The sequence below is a fragment of the Cetorhinus maximus genome, chromosome 6, assembly GCF_964194155.1.
Source record: "Cetorhinus maximus chromosome 6, sCetMax3.hap1.1, whole genome shotgun sequence".
In the NCBI taxonomy this organism is placed as follows: domain Eukaryota; kingdom Metazoa; phylum Chordata; class Chondrichthyes; order Lamniformes; family Cetorhinidae; genus Cetorhinus; species Cetorhinus maximus.
The window spans coordinates 55818773-55840598 of record NC_135884.1 but is presented as its reverse complement, the minus strand read 5'-3'; the positions used below and the strand labels follow the sequence as shown (position 1 = coordinate 55840598).

Sequence of the window (21826 nt, the reverse complement as noted above, 5' to 3'; positions counted from 1 at the left end):
TTTTTAATGGAGATATCCTCCCCTCAGACTCTTACCTGATTGTAACCATTAGTTACTTACTATTTCTGGTCAACTCGTGTACCTCATGGAAATGATGCTAGGACAATTCATCAAACCCGAGCATGTAAATTCAAAGTTGTGTATTATAGCCCTGAGTCTCAAAAGCATCAGTACTTTTAACTTGGTTTAACCGATGATTTTTAAAATTTATTTTCTCACACAGTGTTAAATATAAGTCATCTGTTCAATAGGGGTCATCAGGTTTCCCTCTGTACTGCTTTGAAATAATGATAAAACTCTCAACATCTGTGCTTGTTATCTTGTAGAGGTTTTATTGCTGCATGCTTTAAATTGGTAAATGCATTTTCATAATTGGTAAATGCATTTTCATCATTTTAGCAATGGGTAGAAATCAGTAGTAATGTATTTGGCAGCAAATAGAATTCCCTGGATTTACAGAATAAATTTACATCATGGCCTGAATTTTGCACTCGTCGGGCATGCGCGATTGGTGGGCCCAGGAGCAGGCGGGAAACCGTCCCCTGACCGTGATTGGCCTCCGACCACGATTTCACACTGGCTGGCCAATTAACGTCCAGCGAGCGTGAAATGTACCTGGAGAAAGGCTCAGCACTGCCTGTGGGGGTGGGAAGAGGGCGGGTGCCAATGTCACTGCGGGTGCTGGTGAGTGCTTCCACTCAGCTTCTAGAAGGCAGACAGATGCTTCAGGGAGCTGCAGACCACCAAATAATAAAAGAAAGCCCAAAAATGCTGCAAAAAATTGTCCATGTAGCACAATCTGAAAGCAGACCTCATAAAAAAAACCGTCCCCAGGTATTTCTTTTTATTTTAAATTCTAACAGAGATTTCATCCTGCCCTTGGATGAAGTTTCATCAGAAATGCAAAGCCCACCTGGCCGATTGGCCCATCCTCCAACCATAAGGTTGGACGGGCCACGGAAAATCGTCTACAATTGTTAATGAGCTTCATTGCCTGCTTAATTTTCGGCTGGTGCTCTTCTGACTTTTGCATGCGCCAACATGAGAGTGTGTGATGACATCAGGACGCTCGTCCAACGTAATCTCGCGTGATTTTACACTTGTTTGGGTCCCATGGGCAGAATCTTTGGTGGGCGAGCGGGGGCGGGCCCTGCTCGCTGAGGCGTAAAATTGTGCACGGTGACATCGGGCGTGTGTCCTGACGTCACCGCGCACCTTTCAGATATTCAGTTCAGCAGGCGCGCACCGGAATAGGCTGCGCGCCCGCCGGACTGTCAAAGGCCTATTAAGGCCATTTAAAAACTAATTACAGTAATTACCTGAGCTGCCTGTCCAACCTTAAGGTTGGCGGGCAGACAAAGAGCCCAGGCGGCCTTCGCATTTTTCATGGAGCCTCATCCACAGGAAGGATGAGGTTTAATGAAGGCTTTAAAACATTAATAAAAATTTTAAATAAAATTCATAGACATGTCTGAGCTCATGTGACACTGTCACGTGAGGGGACATGTCTTCAAATTTTTTTTTTCCCTTTATTAAAATTTTTAAGAATCAAAGTAATCTCTCTGAGGCAGCTCCGTGCCTCAGGGAAATTTCTGCGCTCTTTCGTGCGCATGCGCAAAATAGCACAGGCCACGACTCTCTCTCCTCCCCCCGCCCGCACAGGGAGCGCTCAGTGCTTCTGGGTGCGCATCACGCTGGGTGGGCCTTAATTGGCCCGCCCACGCAAAATGGAGGGGCACAGATGATCGTGGGTGGCAATCGGCTGCACACCCACCCGTGCCCGCTCCCGCCCGACCCCCAACAACGGGGAGAAATTCTCCCCCATATGTATTTTGTTATTAAGCTACTGTTTATGGCTCTATTGTTAATATTACATTTTTTATTGGAGTTTATTCTGAGATAACAAAAGCAAGGTTATTCAAACACCATCTTTAGGATTAACCTTAGGTTAATACCCAGTTTGTAGTTCGAGGCTAAAAAGATATAAAAAAATTCATGCTATTTATAGTAATTTAGGAATTGGCTGGAAAATGTAACTACATTAATCTTATTGTCAGTGTTCTCTTCATAAGCCCTTCTCTGCTAGAAGCTAAATTGCAGCACAGGCTTTGGGAGGGGTGGGGAGCAGTTTGAGGTCGCTGCTGTGATTGACACTAACATATTCACTGAGTACCGATACTCCTCATTGAATAAAGCAGCAAATGTGAAAAACAAGGGACTTAGTTGGAAACTTAGTGACCTTGTGAACAGGCAAAAAAGGAAGGTGATTAGTTTGCTAACGTTTAACCTATTTTTCTTTCTCCTGTAGTTGTTCCAGTATTATTGTGAAGTTTCTATTCATTCTCCTTGTGCTGTATGCCGTACTTGCTGTCCCTTTCCTATATCCTAGGCATACTTTCATTGGACTAGACTTAACTTGGCTTCCATGTCCCACAGCTTTAAATTAATTTTTCCAATTCACACTCTTTCTCATTTACTGGCAATTTTGGGATAATGATAATGATTTGATTGAAGTAGAATGCTCAAGCTTCAGAGTCCTCCCCACCCCCCGCCCCCGCAATTATAATTGGCTCTGTTGCCTGGATTTTCATAGAGTCAAGGAGACTCCATGTGGTTGTGATTCCTGACCCCATTCTTGGTGCTCCCAGTTTTCACCAGTGCAGCTTAAGGGTCCGCGCTGGTTCAGGTCACAAGATCGCACCCTGCACTCTTGACTTGGCTGCTCCTATTCCAGGGATAGGTTTGTCCTAGTCGTCAGCAATTTTCATGCAATTAAGTCAGCTTAAAGGAACCATGGTTCACGGCCTGTCAGAGCTGTCATCAACCAGAGTTTGGATGGAAATCCATTTGAAAGGTAAGCTTGAAAGGTCTTGCCCATGTCCTCCATGCCAAGGTAGGCTCCCCTATCCACTCCCACAGCTCCTCATACCCTCCATAACAAAATAAGCCCCTCAACAACACCCGCCCCCCCCCACCGCCGCATGGCCCAAACATGCCAAGTTATGGCATTTCCATGCCCATTCACCCACTATACACTCCGTATAAAACCAATGAACCGTTTAGTGACAATAGTATGTTAAAGAACCTTTAAAAAAACAACCTTCATTATTAAAAATTGGTTCTACTACACCCCAATAAATGTGTTAATTATCCAGGCCCTTTAAAGCATCAATAGCAGAAACTGAAAACACTTGAAACCTCTTTATCTTGTACAAATAAACATTGTAAAGTCGACAGACTAGATCAGAGAGCAGTATCTGTAAATTGAGATATTTTCCATGGGGTACAGCTGCTTCAACAATCTAATGGATGCCTGGGCTCTTAGCCAAGAATGCACAATGAGGCTTGGAGGATGTGAGGGGCCATTGGGGGTGGGTGGGCAGCCATGAGTTAGAATTAGGGTTAGGGAACTGAAGTGGGCCTTTTAAACAGCCTGCTTCACCTCTCGGCAGCCTTTGTGGCCGCCTCTGATCTGCATCCGGAGGTGGCGGGCCTGACTCCCCCTACCCCCAGAGCAAAAATCGTGCTATTTGGGGCACATTTTCCTGAGGCGAGTGTGCCGAGTCAGGAAATTTCCTGACTCGAGCGTCTGGTTTTGATGGTGAAAATTTGGCTCAGAGTCTCCGATAAAAATTTGAACGTTTAGAAAGTGGTCAGAAACTTCTCTTCAAATTGTGGCAAGATAAGTTTAAAAAAACCCTGAAAATTTTGTAAACAAATTTTAACACTGAACTTAAAATTCAACACAGTATCAAGGGGAGGTCTTGTGATGGGAATGGAGTAAGACGTGGCCAAAGATAGCTCCCATGATTTCTGTAATTTATCCTCATAAAAAGTACTGATATTGGGTTAAAAAGTTCAGCTTTTTGACTGTCAGTGTTTGGGGTTTATTCTGATACATTCGAAATGTCCAAACACAGAGGCAAATGCAATCAGAATGAAACTGGGCCTGGTGCTTTATCAACTACAGTGTCCAATACTGAAGCTGGTAACAAATAGCGGGTCTCCCTCGCTGAATTTAATTCTGTCAGCACACCTGCTGACTTGCAGAGTGCAATTCTCGCTGAATTTGCTGGACTCCATTCAGAACTGCGTTCCTCTGTTGCTATTTTACAAGCTTCTGTTGCTACTTTACTCTGGAGACCCACTGCACCCAGTTGGAAGCCCAAAATACTAACTTGTTGACGAAGGTGGATGACCTGGAGAATCGCAATCGAAGACACAATTTAAGGATTCTCGCGGTGCCCGAGGGTACGGAACACGGAAACCCTACAACTTTTATCGAAGCACTTCTTGTGGAGGTTTTCAGCAAGGCGAGTTTCACCGCTGGTAGTGGATCGAGCCCATCGCTCTCTGGCATTGTGGCCGCAGCATGGCCAGCCCCCAAGGCCGTTAATATTAAGACTGCATCGCTATAGAGTGAAGAGCAAATTATGCATCTGTCTAGAGAAAAGGGTCAACTAAACTTCAGTGGAAGCAAGATTTTCATCTACCCTGACCTCAGCGTGGACCTAGGCCGGGGCTGTGGAGAATCCAAATCTGTTAAAGCCCAATTTCACGAAGCCGGAATTACATATGGCTTTCTCCACCCTGCTTGCCTGCATGTAACTCTCAACGGAGTGAATAAAATTTTCAACAAGCTGCAAGAAGCTTCAGCCTTTTTCAAGGACACAATTGTACCTTCTCTTAATAATCGTATTGTGACTTCACCCAGAACAAAATGGTACTCAATGCTTAATTAGGTAACTATGCATTATGATTCTGTAACACAATAGCTTTTGTTGGTTATACCAATCTCTTTGTATCTTATGGTCCAAACTACACTAATTGTGGGAAGTTTTACATAAACCCACCACAGGTGCAGTTGAATTCTTTCAGAGTTGAGCCTTTCATTATATTCTCCCTCTCTTGTTGAGTACTGTATTACAAAACTATTGCTTCTGGACACATTCTGCATCTTAATTAGCATATGCTGAGCTTTCAAATATCCCAAACAGAAGTATTGTATATTGCTTTAATGTGGGCTATCTTTTCAAAACACACACTGGTAAGGTAGGTATAAATAGTACATTAGCTATGAGGGGTGGCATTCACCTTGTTTGGGGAGGTGATGTAAGCTTTTCTTTCCTCCTTCCCCTTTTTCTGTTTTTTCTCTTTTTTCTCTTTATCTCGTTCTTTTCCAAGTATACATAATTTCCTTTTGGTCAGTTTTTAACATTCTTCAGGTGCATGAGCTCTGGTTCAAAAATATTTAATCCTTTATTTGCAGTAGTTAACTTATGGGGATCATCTGCTTTGATACGTTTTCATTATCATAACGTCTGCTAATATTAAGGCCTCACAGGGTGGTTTCCAATCCTTTTTATCACCTGGAATGTGAAAGGTCTAATTCACCCAGTTAAAAGGGATAAGATTTTCGCTCATTTACATAATTTGAAAGTGGGCATTGTCTTCCTGCAGGAAACTCACTTACGTACAGCTGACCATTTTGGGATGCGGAAGGGTTGGGTTGGGCAGATGTTACATTCTAATTTTCATAGTAAAGTGAGAGGTGCGGCAATTCTAATCCATAAAGGCATTCCCTTTGTTAACCTCCGGTTATAGCTGACCCTAATGGCCACTATGTTCTAGTACAAGGCAGACTCTTTAACTGTCCATTGATCCTAGCTAATGTATATCCGCCCAACTGGGATAATCACCATTTCATTTCAAACTTCGTATTTTCCTTACCTGGGCCAGGATTTCGCGGGTGGGGGGCGGGGCCCGCTCGCTGATGCGGGATGACGTCGGGCAGAACTCCCGACCTTACCCCGCCTCATTTCAATTTTCAGGTCGGCAGGGGCTCAGCAGAATCAGCTGTGCGCCCACCAACCTGTCAATGGCCAATTGAGGACATTGACAAAGTAGTTAAAGTAATTAATGGACCTGCCTGTCCAACCTTAAGGTTGGCAGGCAGGCTGGGAACCCTGGCGGGCTTCAGAAAAAGCATGAAACCTCATCCACAGGCGGGATGAGGTTTCATGTAGGTTTTAAAATTTTTAATTAAAGTGTCAATGACAGTGATGGACATGTCCCAACTCATGTGACAGTATCACATGAGGGGACATGTCAGGGGAATTTATCTGTTCTGTTTTTAAACTTTTTTCACACAGGTGCTGATCTCCCTGAGGCAGCACTTAGCCTCAGGGAAATGAGTGCGCTCTTTCATGCACATGCGTGAAAGAGCGCACTCCCAGCTCAGGGAATTCCCCCCCTCCACCCCCCTGCCCGCACAGGGAGCGCAATTCCGCTCCTGATTTAGTCTCATATCACTTACTTCTTGGAGGAGACTTTAACTGTGCTCTTAATCCAAATTTAGATTGCTCATCCGCAAAATCTGATCCAATATCAAATTCAGCCTCAGCCATTGGGTCTTTTCTGGATACACATGGATTGGTAGATTTATGGCATTTTCAATAACCATCAGCAAGACAATACTCCTTTTTCTCTTCTGTTCACCACACCTACTCGTGTATTGACTATTTTTTCCTTGGCAAGAGGCTGCTCATGTTAATTCAATCTCGCATATACAATAGTTTTGTGGTTGCTGATCATGCTCCCTTAGTTTTAGCAATACAATTCCATGACCAACCTGTTTCTTGTCCACCACGGCATCTTGATTCTCTTCTTCTGATGGACCCGGATTTTACTAAATTCATTTCCTCGCAAATCAATACTTTTAAAGAGCTTAACACTACTCCAGATATGTCCTTTGCTACTGTCTGGGAGCGTATGAAGGCTTAATTACATTGACAAATAATTTCATACACTGCTGAACTTAACAAACGCAATACCTCAAAATTGTCCCAAGTGACTGACCAAATTCTCTTAGTGGACCAGCAGAATGTTATTGCACCTACCCCAGTATTATACAAACAGCATTTGGCTCTTCTGGCTCTACAGACTAAATTTGATCTTCTTTCTACTAAACAAACAGAAAAGCTTATACTTGGATCACGTGGTACATTTTATGAGCATGGTGAATGAACCGGTAGGCTCCTGGATCACCAGCTTCGCCAGTCTGCTCCCTCTCAACTTATTACTTACCACCACTCCAACAGGATCAACCACCACCCATCATCAGGAGATCAATGATCAATTCAAACTTTTTTATTCCACCCTCTATACTTCAGACTCCTTTTCAGATCCTGGTTTATTTCACAATTTTTTGGATAATATTGACATCCCATCTCTAACGTCTGACTCTACGAATGCGTTAGAAGTACCCCTTTCCCAAGATGAAATACTAAAGGCAATTAAATCTCCATGCAAAGTAATAAGGCACCAAGGTCTGATGGATTTCCAATAGAATTTTATTTTAAAAAATCTCATCACAACTTTCTCCATTATTATTGTCTCTGTTTTCAGGATGCTCTCTCTCTAAAACGCTCCTGCCAATGCTGCGCGAGGCATCTTTGTCTATTCTTTCAAAGAGGGATAAGAATCCTCTGCATTGCAGTTCATACCAGCCTATTTCTCTTTTAAATGTGGATATCAAGGTACTAGCTAAAGCCTTAGCCCACCATCTTGAACCTGTCCTTCCATCTATTATCACTACTGACCAGACAGGTTTTACACAGGGCAGGCAATCCTTCTCTAATTTAAGGCATCTTTTCAATATTATTTATACACACTCAACTACTCCTCTCCCTGAGGTTCTTATAACTATGGATGCAGAAAAGGCTTTTGATACAGTGAATGGGACTACCTTTTCTTCACTCTTCAAAAATTTGGATTTGGACCTCTTTTTATAAAATGGATAAAACTATTGTATTCCTCCCCAGTTACTTCAGCATGTACAAATAATATCCACTCTAAACTCTTTGACCTCCATCGAGGTACGAGACAGGGCTGTCCCCTTTCCCCCCTACTTTTGTTATTGCTATTGAGTCCCGGGCAATTTCACTGTGGACCTCTGGAGATATACGGGGTGTTAAACGATGGAGTCGAGCAGAAACTCTCCCAAATGATGATGATCTGCTTCTTTACATTTCTGATCTGGCCTCAACTCTCCTGCTTATTTCCTTTACTTTTGAACAATTTGGTCATATTTCAGGTTTTAAAATTAATTTGCAAAAGAGTGAAATTTTTGCCATTAACTCTATTGCAAAGAGATAACTTCTTTCTTTCCTTCTCTTCAAGGTCTCAGTAAACAGTTTTAAATATTTAGGCATTTTAATTACATGATCCCTTGGAGACCTTTTTAAGCTCAACTTTGACCCTTTGTTGGGTCTAGCTTACCCGTTTCTTTAGTTGGTCATATAAGTTCCCTAAAGATGAATATTTTGCCAAAATTTCTAGACTTATTTCAATGCATTCCATTTTTATCCCCAATCATTTTTTTGTCGCAATTTCCAATTAATTTCTTCCTTTATCTGGAATAAGAAAACACCCAGAATTTATAGTTTTTCTACCAAGACCCAAGCATTTAAGTAGTTTGGCACTGCCAAATTTCAGTTTTATTATTGGTCTGCTAATATCAGTAATATTTTGTTTTGGCTTCATTCAGACTTGGCTAGTTTAGTATGGGTGTAATTGGAGGCAGCCTCCTGTCAATACACATCTCTGCCTGCTCTGTTGTGCTCTTCCATTCCTTTCTCAAGCAGTCATTTTTCATCAAACCCTATCATTAGACAGTCACATAGGGCTGAATTTTCCCCCCGCTTGGGGTGGGGGTGGGGTTGTGCAGGGGCGGGCAGGAGCGAGCACGAACCCGATCGGCTGCGCGCTGCCATTTTACGTGGGTAGGCCAATTAAGGCCTGCCCAGCGTGACGCACATCCGGATGCGCTGTGCGCTCCCTGTGTGAGCGGGGGGAATTCCCTGAGTCATGTGCGTGAAAAAGCGCAGAAATCTCCCTGGAGCACGGAGGTGCCTCAGGGAGATTAATTTAAATCTTGAAAAATTTAATAAAGGTGAAAAAAACATTTAAGGACATGCCCCCTATGTGAAACTGTCACATGAGCTGGGACATGCCCATTAATTTTTTTGAAATTTTTTTATTTAATTAATGAACCCTTCATGAAACCTCATCCCACCCGTGGATGAAGTTTCATGAAAAATGCGAAGGCCGCCTGGGCTCTTTACCTTAAGGTTGGATGGGCAGCATTCTTAACAGCTTTAATGACTTTGTTAATGGCCTTAATAGGTCTTTGACAATTCAGCATGCGCGCAGCTGACGTGGCTGCGTGCCCGCGAATTGACAATCTAAATGACGTGCAGTGACGCCGGGATGCCCGCCCAACGTCACCGCGTGTCGGCGAACGGGACGCTCGCCGACGGGAAAATTCTTCCCTTAAGATTTGGACACAGTTCAGAACACACTTTGAGCTATAGTCTCTCTCTTTATGCAGACCTATTGATGCAAATCATTTATTTCCGCCTTCACTAAGAGATTCTGCTTTTCAAGTCTGGCACACGAGAGGCGTCAAAACCCTTGCTAACTTATACATTGATAATATTTTTCCTTCTTTTGACTCTCTCTCTCGGAAATGTGATCTGTCCCGCACACACTTATTTTGCTACTTACAAATCAGAGATTTTGTGCACAAAAAAGATTGTTCAGTTTCCTTTATTGCCCCCTAAATCACCAATAGATATTATATTTGAGCTAAATCCTTTTGTTAGGGAGTTCATTTCCAAATTGTATTCTCTAATTTTTTCACTACACAGTTCTTTGCTTTCTCAGATTTTGACTCAGACTTATCAGAAGATAACTGTCTCATGTACATTCGTCATCTGTACGTGCAAGATATGGGTTGCTACAATTTGAAATCTTACAACATATCCATCTATCCAAAGTGAAATTATCTAAGATTTATTCAAATTTTAATCCAAACTGTGATAAATGTCATACTGCCCCAGCCCCTCTAATTCATATGTACATGTGATGTACTAAATTGGCTTTGGTTTGGATAAAAATGTTTACATCACTCTCACATATTTTCAGTAGCAACATTGAACCTTCTCCTATTACAGCACTCTTTGGAGTGGAACCAAATGGCATCCCTCTTACAAAAATTCAGACTGATGCACTCCCCTTTTCAACATTATTGGCTAGAGGTAAAATTCTATTAAATTGGAAACAGTCTGCCTCGCCTTCTTTTACTAATTGGATACGTGATCTTATGCAAAACCTTAAACTTGAGAAAATAAAGTACACTATAAGTGGCTCCCACTGATGGATTTTATGTAACTTGGCAATCTTTCTTAGATTATTTTGATGAACTACAGGTCTCTACTTTCATATCACTGGCCCTAATTAGCTTGTATGATTGTTGTTGATTTTCTTATTATTTAATTTCTTGGGGGGACTGGAGAGGGATTTTTTTCTTTCCTTCCTCCTCCTACTTCTCTTTTCCTTTTCTTTCTCTTTCAAATGTAAGTGTATTAAATTATTGCTGCACTGTAAACTATTTTTTGTACTGTTACTCATTATGATTGTTGTTAAAACTTAAGAAACAGAAATTTTAAAAAATTAATGCCGCATCAAGCCATTTTCCCTTTTTTTTTGGAGAGCATTAATCCTTTAATTTTTTTTTGTGTGGCTGCACTTGCACAGTACTTTAAAAGGGATGACTTGTGCGTGGCCTAAGTGTAGATTTTTGGGTTGCTACACTACCCTGAAGGCAAGAGGAGGCATTGGCCCAAACAAGTCCAAATGGAATGAGATTACCCCACCAGATATCGCACTTTGATTTGCTTCATAAGCACGTGGGATTGGGGGAAAAAAGACTTGCCTTTTTCAACATCATAATGTCCCAAAGTCTTCCTCAGTCAATTACATTCATTTAAAGTAAAGTTATTTTTAAGCAAGACATAATACCAAACTTGTTTTTAAATTAAACTTTCATCTCTTTATTATAAAAATGATATGGATGCCAGTGTGCAAAAAAGAGTCACAAGGATGGTACCAGACCTGAGAATGTATACTTTCAGTCTTTCCTGATCTTTTCTCTCACAAAGAGAAAATTGAAGGGCAGCCAAACAGTTGCTATGCCTAGCAAAGACATATCATATTCCTCACTTTCAAGAAATGAACTTTATTCAGTGTGGACTCTTTGAAATTGACTTTTTTGTTAAAAAGTGAACAAAGTGCTGCAAATGGCCGCTGATGGTCAGACAACCTGCCCCTTCAAAAACTGAATCACTATCTAAGAGAGAACAAAGGCCCAGATTTTACTTCCTGGGTTGGGTTTGCTGAACCCGACCTTTAAAAATATCTGCCCGCAGTTGGGATTCGGTGGTTGGGGGGGCTCATCTGTGCCAACCTTTGCCAACCCATTTCCTCCATGCACCTCATAGCCCCTAGACCCCTATGCCAATTTAGTTACCCTATACCCAACCCCCATGGCCCCTCATACGGCTGTACCAACTTAAAGACAACTCATTCCAAGCCATGCACCCGCTCACCACCCTTTGCCCTTACTCCCCTACATGCCAACTCACCTAGTGCCTTTGGACAGTTTCTTGACAGCTTTGATGTTTCCTGGAAAGCTTTGACTAATTTGGCAGATTTGACAGCTTTGACACTTCCTATATAGCTTTGACAGCTGGACAGCTCCTTAACATTTCCTTAACAGCTGGGCTGTTCCTTGACAGTGCCTGGACAGCCAGACATTTCTTGGACACCTTAACTGTTCCAATGAGTTTGTGCAGAAAATGTGCACAATCATATTCACTTTAACAATCCCAAAGGGTGCCTTACTTCCCTCAAGGGGTGCCTTCTATCTCAAAGGTGTTCCTGGACACTTTCCGAAGGAGTACATTACCTCTCCAAAGGGATACCCTGGCTATCCATAAGAATCCACCGAGCTCAGACCTCCTCTTACCTGTTCTAATCTGCACACTCCACACTCCTGTTCTTCGAAAATCCCACTTCAGTGGAGGCAGCTGGTGATTTACATGGCCAGCTGCCTCAGCAAATCGCACATGTGTAAACCCTGGCCAAATTCCAGTACCACCCTGCAAAGATGGGAAATTTCGGGTTTGGGAGCAGGAACTAGAATTTTCAGCCATTTCCTGGAGAGGCTCTCCATCGTGGCAAAAATTCAGGCCAAAGGAAGACATCCCAGATGAAAAGGTGTCAGTTACATGCATTTGTGAGAACATCAGAAGACATTCCTGAATTTAATGTTTTTTTTCAATAAACAAAGGTGATTGTCTCAACCCCCTCAAGGATGATTGTCTTAAAACAGTAAATCAGAATATGGCTAATCAACCTAAAGCCACCGCCATCTTTGGAAAAGGAACTGAGAAGCCACATGGTAGGGCAGCCATGTATGTCTCCTTTTTAATCTTTAAATGCTGACTGCAGAAAATAAGACATGGTAGCAGCAGAAAAGACAGTAACGCCTATGCCTTAAAGAACAGGTGGATGTAACATTGTAATGTCTCCAAGCCTGTTCCTTTTTTGAGTCTACCAATACAGCATACTAACCACCTTGTATGCAGACTAAAAGCAACTAGCTTGTGACCTGCAGAAAGTCTATTTCTTTGAGGTAAACCTGAAAACGACTGTGACATATGACTTTGTCTGTTGAATTCTCCTAAACTACCCTTAAGTAGTGAAGACATCTTTTTCACCAGGCCTGTAATGCATGTTTTCCAGAACAAGGCAATCAAGTGAATGATGAACTATTCCTTTTGCTTATAACCTGTAAAAGTGCGCTATTCTCTTCAACTGTACTTTGCATGACTGTGTTGTGTGTGTCGTAGTGGTAGATTTCTGGTTGAGCGCATAAATAAACAATCCTTTTTCTTTATTTATACCCACAGAACACTTACTACTACTTGTATAATACACACGGACACACACACACATCTCTCAAAAGCTTACTGATTACGGACAGTTGGGAAGGGAACAGAGATTTCAGCAGTTCTCGCTCACCCTGCCTATCTCACCCTGTGATCTTCAAAATTATAAAGGGGTTTGATAAGGTACAATGTAGGATGTAGAAAGATGTTTCCACTTGTGGGAGACTCCAATCTGGGGCCCATAAATAAAAGGTAGTTATCTATGAATTAACATTGATTTCAGGTGAAACTTCTTAATCCAAGGATTATTAAGAAAGTGGAACTCACTCCCAGAAGGAATAGTTGAGGCGAATAGCATAGATTAATTTTAAGGGGAAGCTCAATTAGCATATGAGGGAGAAAGGAAAAGAAGGTTATGTTAATTGAATTAGATGAAGAGGTATGGGCGGAGACGCACATGGAGAATTATCATATGTATAGTTTTGTTGGGATGATAGGCTTGTTTGTATGCTGTAGATGCGTACATAATTCTTCTGCTTAACATTAAATTTCATGAATATGCACCAAATAATGTTAAACATTTCATGCCCATCCCCAAAGTAAGAACCAATTTTGAGGCAATTTAGCAAATAAAATACTATCCTTCCAAGCAGTTCCTGCAAGCATGCTGAAATCATCAAGACTGGTTGCCAATGTTTGAGAAATCTGCTTAATTAACATTGCTGAGGGAAGTTGGGCTGTTTAAGAAATGCATAAAGTATATTTCCCCCTGAAAATTTTCATCATTTAGGTGTCTTTCAGAAAAGTGAAATCCAAAATTAGTATCCTCATCTTGAAACACAGCTGATGACAGCAAGGAATGGTTAATACATTTCCACTAACTGAAAATAGAGATTAGTTGGGTCAGAATGAAATGGAGGCTGTGTGTTCCTTTATTATTCTGCAACTCTCAGTTGGAAGTATGTGTGTGGGCAGGAAAGATAAAGCATTCAAAGAACTGCACTTCAAACGCAAAAGGGATCTTGATGGCTCTTGAGATTTCATTTGGTTAGCTCAAGCATGAGTTGTCACCGACAGCATTGGACAGAACAAAAACCTTAGGATGGTTCCTGGAGTTCTGTGCCAAAAAAAAGCATCAAAAACAATTTTTGCTAGCATCACCATCAGGGTAAATCATAGTATTAAGCTCAGTTTATTTGCAGTCAACCCTTCCTGAACAAGGTTTCAAATACTGAAGAAATTTAAATTACTTTTATGGAACTAGGTCGAAGGTACCAAGTAGCAGATCATCTGACATACCTCGAACTGACTTTCTTGCCAATATAGCTTTGTGAAGTCCTTATGGACTGTTGTAGAGTTAATACACAAGCAGCTTAATTGCTGGAACATGACAACTGGGATGTCATTCATTCTGATAACATAGCTCACTGATTCAAATGGGCTATGTACTCCATGCAGCCTTGAAATGATAGCAGTGCTGCTGAACTGGTGCATGTTTGATGATAGAGGAAGGATCTCAATGCTAAGACAAAGCAATGCATTTCCTCTCAATGCCTTCTAATATTGAAGTTCATGGGATTAATGGGACAGTGGCAGAATGGTTACCAAATTGACCGAGACAGAAAACTGTAGTGGTGAAGTGGAGGAAAGTTTGCATTCGTGTCTCCAGGGCTCAGTATTAAGACTGACCTAATATCTAATAGATATTAATATCATTAGATATGAATGAACCGGACTTGGATTTAATTTCATAATAAACCTTGGAAATGCAGTAAATAGTGAGGTGGAGAGAGCCAGTCTGAAGGAAACAGTATGACAGGAAAACAGGTAGAAGCGGGAGAACCAGTGCCAGAGTCAGTAAAAGTGTAAGCACAAGCCTGAAGGAAAATAGTGTGAGAGGACAACAAACAGAATTGGGAGAACCAGCAGCAGAGAGTCAGTGAGAGAAAACGTGAGGGGAAACAAAGTCCGAGTCAGATTGCAAGATGAAGGTGGAAAGCTGAGAAAGAAATTTGAAAGTGACATCATTGTCATGAAGTGAATGGATTGGTGAGTCACAGGAAAGTGTTAGTTTTTTTTTAAACTATTTGTTTTTTTCACTGTTGAAATTCGTTTGATGTTAGTTTACGTTATCTTTTAGATTGATATAATTTCCAGTGACTTTAGTGCACTGTTTATTCTTTTAGTATCTCAGTCTTTTGGACCTGAGTTTCTTAGAGCTTCATAGGTAAATGTCTCAGATGTCAGTTTCGTAGATCAGGGTCCTGGTGATTTAGAGTTTGTGGATTGCCTACCTTTGCAGGCCAGCTGGAATCCATTGCATGCACGCATCAGGTTCTACGTGAGAATTCATACATCCTGGATAACCATGTGCGCAGGAAGTGCTGCTTGTTGCTCGAGTTGAAATGTTGAATTTCCAATCTTGAGGAGGGCATCCTAGAGTCAGAGTTTCCTCAACCCTATGGGCAGAAATTTTCGCTTGGCGTGCGGGCGTGCGCACGACCCACTTGAGTGTGAACTGACGCGTGTTGATGTCGGCTGAGCACATTGACGTCAACCCGCAGCCACGCGATAGTTCAGTTGGCGGGCGGGTGCCGAAGTCGGCAGTGTACCCGCCAACAATTAAAAGGCCTGTTAAGGCCATTAAATAATCAATTACTAAATTTTTTGCCAAGCGGCCTTAGCATTTTTTTTGGAAACCTCATCCATCGGCGGATTAAGGTTTCCAAAAGCAAATAAGAATAAAATATGTTTTACAATTGAATTAATAACATGTCCCTGCTCATGTGACAGAGTCACATGAGGGGACATGTTTTATTACATTTTTAATTTCTTTATTTTTTTTTAACAGCGCTTCATCTCCCTGAGGCAGGTCGAGCGGGGGGGGGGGGGGGGGGGCGGGGCCCGCTTGCCAACGTGTAAAACGATGCGCAGTGACGTCGGGGGGGAACTCCTGATGTCACCGCACCCCATTTAAATTTTCAGGAAGGCGGGGGCGCAGCGAAATCAGCTACACGCCCGCCAACCGGTCAGTGGCCAATTGAGGCCATTGACAGTCAATTATGTAAATAATGAACTTGCCCATTCAACCTTAAGGTTGGTGGGCAGGCCAGAAGCCCCGATGCAAACTAGAAAAAGCATGAAACCTCATCCACCGGCGGGATAAGGTTTCATATAGGCTTTAAAAAATTTAAATAAAGTTTTTGTGACAATTATGGACATGTCCCAACTCATGTGACATTGTCACATGAGGGGACATGTTAGGGAAATTTAACTTTTCTAATTTTAGGTTCTGTACATCTTGAGCTGAGCTCCCTGAGGCAGCATTTAGCCTCAGGGAGATGAGTGCGCTCTTTTGTGTGCATGTGCGAAAGAGCAGACTCTTAATTTTGGGACTCCACCCCACTCTGCTGCACAGGGAGCGCATAGCGTTTCTATGTGGATGTCACGCTAGGCGGGCCTTAATTGGCCCGTGCACGTAAAATGGCGCCGCGCCTCTGATCAGGGGCACCAATCGGAAGTGCGCCTGTGAGCACCCGCCCATCAACTCCCCCCCCCCCCCCCCCCCCCCCCCCCGGACGGGGGCAAAATTCAGCCCTATGAAGCAATCACTCGCGCGCATGTGCGAAGTTTGTGCTCGGCCTGCTTGTCCTCCTCTCCCCGCCTGCACAGGCAATGATGAGCGCTGCCACTCATATTTCACACTGGGTGGGCCTTAATTGGCCTGCCAACGTGAAATCACAGTCCAGTGCCGATCGCGGGTGGCAGTTGGCTTCTCTACCGCCCCTGCCGAGCCCACCCACCAAGGGCAAAATTCTACCCTATGTTTCAGGATGTGGTCATCCCACAGAGACAGAAGGTGCAGGAGGTGAGGAAATGGGTGCCCACCAGACAAGGCAGGAGGAAGATACAAGTAGTTCAGCAAAGCCTGCGGAACTCACTGATCAGTTTTTAATTTTGAATACCAGTGAGGATGACGACTCTTTAGAGGAATGCAGTAAAAATCAAATGTCTGGCAGCATGGGAGATTGACTGCACACAGGACAAAAAGAAAGAATAGAAATGCAGTCTTCAAAGGGGATTCAGTAGTTAGGGACACAGACAGATGTTTTTGCAACCACAAACATGATTAACAAATAGTATGTCATGTCCCTGATGCCAGGGTAAAGGATATCATCCAGTGGATTTAGGATATTCTGTGGGCAGCCAGAGGTCATGGTCCAATGGAAATAGGGGTCATTGAAGGTGGCAGGACCGGTTGAGAGTGTGGTTAAGAAAGTAGGGACATAGAGTACAAGAGCAAGGAGGTTATATTGAACTTATCTAAGACACTAGTTTGGCCTCAGCTGGAATATTACATCCAGTTCTGGGTGCTGCATTTTAGGGAGGAAGTGAATTCATTGGCGAGAGTACAGAAAAGATTCATGAAAATGGTTCCAGGGATGAGGAACTTCAGTTATCAGGACAGATTGGAGAGGGCAGGACTGTTTCCTTGGAGAAAAGAAGACTGAGAGGAGATTTGATAGGTGTATTCAAAATAATGAGGGGTCTGGACAGGGTAGATGGGGAGAAGCTGTTTCTACTCATGAAATGATCAAGAACGAAAGGCCACAGATTTAAAGTAATTGGTAAAAGAAGCAAAAGCGAAATGAGGAAAAACATTTTTATGCAGAGAGTGATGAAGGTTTGGAATTCCTCGCCTGAGAATGTGGTGGGGGCAGCTGCAATTGATGCATTCAGGTGGGAATTAGACAGTTACCTAAAAAGAAAGAATGTGCAGGCTTAGGGAAAAAGGTGGGAGATTAGCACTAAGTGAATTGCTCATTTGGAGAGCCGGTGCGGACACTATGGGCTGAATGGCCTCCTGCGCGATAACATCTTGTGATTCTTTGATTCTGTGATGAATAAATGGGATCTCAAAATTAGAAATCTCAGGATCACTCTCTGTACCATGTGTTAAGTGACTATAGAAACAGAAAGACAGTGCAGATGAATGAATAACTGGACCAGGAGGGAGTGTTTTAATTCTTGGAGCATTGGGACTGGTTCTAGGCAAAAGAGCACCTGTACAAGATAGATGGATGACTCGTATTGTTGGTGAGGGTTTAATTTAATTTGACAGGGGAAGGGGAAATGGAGTCGAGCAAAAGAGGAGCAAAGAATGAGATCAGATGTCAGAGAGAAATTACCGGAGGCAAAACTAGAAATGTCCCCAAAACACCAGGGGCACGCGGGCACAGGTGGGCGCGGACCTTATCGGTGCCCCCGATCAGGTCTGCGCTGCCATTTTACATGGGCAGGCCAATTAAGGCCCGCCCAGCATGACGTGCACCCTGTGCGGGCAAGGTGGGGGTTGCCTGAGTCGGGAGTGCGTTCTTTCGTGCATGCGTGCGGAAGAGCGCAGAAATCTCCCTGAGGCACCAGGTTAGTTTTAAGTCCAAAAAGTTTAATAAAGTGGCGAGAAAATTTTTATGACGTGTCCCCTCATGTGAAACTGTCACATAAGCTGGGACATGTGCATTAATTTCAATAAAATTTTTGTCAAAATTTAAAATCATTAACGAAACCTCATCCCACCCGTGGATGAGGTTCCATGAAAAATGCGAAGGCCGCCTAGGCTCTTTGCCTGCCCACCAACCGTAAGGTTGGATGGGCAGCTCTGTTAATTATTTTAATTGAGAGTTAAATGGCCTTCATAGGCCTTTGACAGTTCGGCGGGCGCGCAGCCGAATCGACTGAATGACGTGCCGTGACGTGAGGACGCACACCCGACGTCACCACGTGTCATTTTACGCCTCACCCTGTGTGCCCCACCCCCGCTCACCGAGCCGAAGATTCAGCCCCAGGGATCTTTCTGATTTAGAAGGGATTATTACATGGGGCAGAATTTTGCCCTTGGTGGGGGTGCTCGATAGGTTGGGCGGGGGCAGTCGGGAAGCCGACTGTCACCCACGATCAGCAGCACACCACGAATTGGCCCACCCAGCGTGGAACGCGAGTGGCAGTGCTGAGTGCTGCCTGTGCAGGTGGGGGGTTGGGGTGGGGAGAGAGGGCAAGTGGGCCTAGTGCTAACTTTGCACATGCGCACAAAAGAGCACTTCAATCTCCCTGAGGTACAGAGCTGTCTCAGGGAGATGAAACGCTGTTTAAAAAACTAATATAGAAAATAGAAATGTGTGGCTCTGTCACATGAGCAGGGACATGTTTTTAATTCAAGTGTAAAATTTTAATTTTATTTTTATTTGCTGAAATGCAGCACCCAGAACTGGGTGTAATACTTTAGCCTGCCCGTGGATGAGGTTTCCTAAAAATGCAAAGGCCGCCTGCCCACCAACTGTTAGATTGAAAGGGCAGTGAAAAATTCAGCACAATCGTTAACTTAATGGCCTTAATAGGCCTTTTAATTGTCAGCGGGCGTGCTGCTGACTCTGGCACGTGCCCGCTGACCGAACTATCGTGAGAGTGCGCGTTGACGTCGGCACGCTCGGCCGATGTCAACGTGCGTCATTTCACGTTCGGGCGTGTTGGGCATGCGCCCGCCCACCGAGCGAAAAGTCCTGCCCATGGTTGCGTTAATAAAGACATGGCTCAAACAAGGTCACGAATGGGTTCTCAATATTCCTGATTATCAAGCCTGATAAAGAAAGAAAAAGAGAATTGTGGCAGTATTGATCAAAGATGTTACTGTTCTGAATAGAAAGGATTTAGCAGATGGTTTGAGACCAAGTCTATTTGGCTTGACTTGAGGAACAGAGTGGGGCTGTTATGTTGTTGCGAGCTTTTTGAAGGGCTCCAAAAGTGAGAGAAATGGGTACATTATGGTAGATAGTAATATTAGGAGACTTTAATTATTTCAACAAAGACTGGGAAGAAGCATCTTGCTAATTGCAGGGGGTTGGAGGGTAGTGCAGGAAGGAGAAGAATTTCTGATGTGTGCAAAGGAGGACTTTCAGGATTTATGGGTGGAATCTTACCACCTCTGAAGATTTTCTGAGGTTGGGACCAAAAATAGGCCCTGACTCTGCTGGTGATGCCTGGTTACCCACTTGTGGTCAATTAAGAGGCTGCCTTCAGGAGCGCTGTCCAGTTAGGACAATGGGCAGTGGGAGGGCCCGCATCGATGTCCTGATGGCAGCCCCACTGGGAGAGACAAACACTGCTGTGGAAGGCAGTAGAATGTAAGGACAGCTCAAAATGGGGGAGCCCGTGGAAGATATGTGTAGTTTTAAAAATTGCTTGTGTCCACAGCTTCCAGGCCATGCTTTTGGAGGGGAATCCCCTTGGAAAGGATGGCCTGTGGCCACAGCTGTGGCCCCGTGGTAGAAGTGGCTCCTGCGGGGTGGGTGGGGGGGGGTAGTGTAGTGGACGGGGCAGATAAATAAAAGATGCGGCCGCATGCCTCCAGTCTGTAGTTGGGGGGCCGCTATCAGGGACCTGCCAGGCTTCGCCTAAGCGCGAGACCATTCCGCCGCCGGTAAGACACCAGCAGGGTCCCCAAACATCCCTTTGGCACAAATTGACTACCTGCTGCTGCCAGCAGGGTAGCCGCTTCCATTGCTCAACTTCCTCCAGCAGGATTGCCCAGACTTGGGAATATGTCAAGTGTCTGACCCAACATGCTACTCTGCAAATGTCACCCCTGCTGAACTCCAAAGCCTCCTCTGTGCGGATCCTGTCCAATATTTCTCCAGCCTAACAAGGAAGGAAGCAGTTTTGGACCTTGTTTTGCAAAATGAAAAAGGACAAGTGGAGTGTGCTACAATCGGAGATCATCTTGCTAACAGTTACTGGAGCATAATTTTGTTTCCATTTGGGAAAGAGACCAGAAAATATCAAAGGTAAAAATGCTTAACTGGGGAAGAGCTAACTTCAGTGATTTTAAGATAGAACCTAGCACAGTAGATTGGAGAAGGCAATTTCAGATTAAAGCAACAACAGAGCAATGGAGGGTATGCAAAGTAGGGAGAGTTCAGGTACAAACTAGGCATAATCCTTTTAAGGGAATTCATCCTGGATAACAAAGGAAATAACATTTAAAATGAAACAGAAAAAGCAGACATATGATAAATGGCAGGAGCAAGCTTTAGTTAATAACCAGGAAAATTATGTAAATAGTTGAAAAAGTTAATACCAGAGACAAAGAGAGGTTACAAGAAAAGATTAGTAGGCAACATTGAATTGAACCCTAAAACATTTTATATATGTATAAGTTTGGACTTATTAAAAACTCATTGGGAAATCTTGATATAGAGGCAGAGGACATGGCAGAGGTATTAAATGAGATTTGCATCTATCCTCATAAAGGAAGGGGATGATGTGAAGGTTAGACTAAAATAGGAAGGCAAGTTATGGATAGGATAATAATAGGTGGAGAAGACTTATTCAAAAGATTATCATTACTCAAAGTCCCACCTGGTCCAAATGAAATGCATCCTTGATTGCAGAAAGAATCACAGTTAGAAATAGCAGAGGCATTGGTCACAATCTTTTAATCCTCATTGGATGCTGGAATAGTGCTGGAGGACTGAAGGTTTGTCAATGTTATGCCACTATTCAAGAAAGCTGAGAGGGACAAACCAGAAACTACAGGTTAGTCAGGCTAACATCAGTGGTGCGAAAGTAATTGGAAATCATTATCAAAATAAACTTTCATTTGAAAAGACACGGGTTAACCAAGGAGAGCCAGTATGAATTTGTTAAAGGTGAATCACGGCAGTCTAACTTGATTGAAATGTAATTTTGATGTGGCAACAGAAATGGTTGATCGAAGATTGTGAAATAGAAGTTGTAAATATGGACTTCTGTAAGGCATGAGATGAAGTGCCACAGAGGAGGTTTCCTAAGATGGGAGCTCATCGATTTAGGGGAAAACTGGCGCAATGGATATTGAATTGGCTCAGTGACAGGAAGTATAGGGTGCTGGTGGATGGATGCTTTTCAGACTGGCAGTGTTGTTTCCTATGGGTTAGCTTTGGGTCCATTATTCTTTGCAATTTTTGTAAACTATCTAGACTTGGGTGTGGGAAGCAGCA

General features: G+C 43.2%; 1 protein-coding gene across 9 annotated transcripts in view; it reads left to right on the top strand.

The window, feature by feature from the left end:
• chl1b (cell adhesion molecule L1-like b) overlaps positions 1-21826 on the top strand; it is a 954137-nt gene that overhangs the window by 379404 nt on the left and 552907 nt on the right. For 2 of the 9 annotated variants that reach the window (XM_078543736.1, XM_078543739.1), the window contains one exon: positions 12194-12317. The exons of 6 other annotated variants lie outside the window; for them this stretch is intronic. The gene's annotated coding sequence lies outside the window, so the exon portion shown is untranslated. Of the gene's footprint in view, positions 1-2210; positions 2264-12193; positions 12318-21826 lie in introns of those variants that run through there. One more of the 9 variants, XM_078543740.1, reaches the window with a different exon arrangement.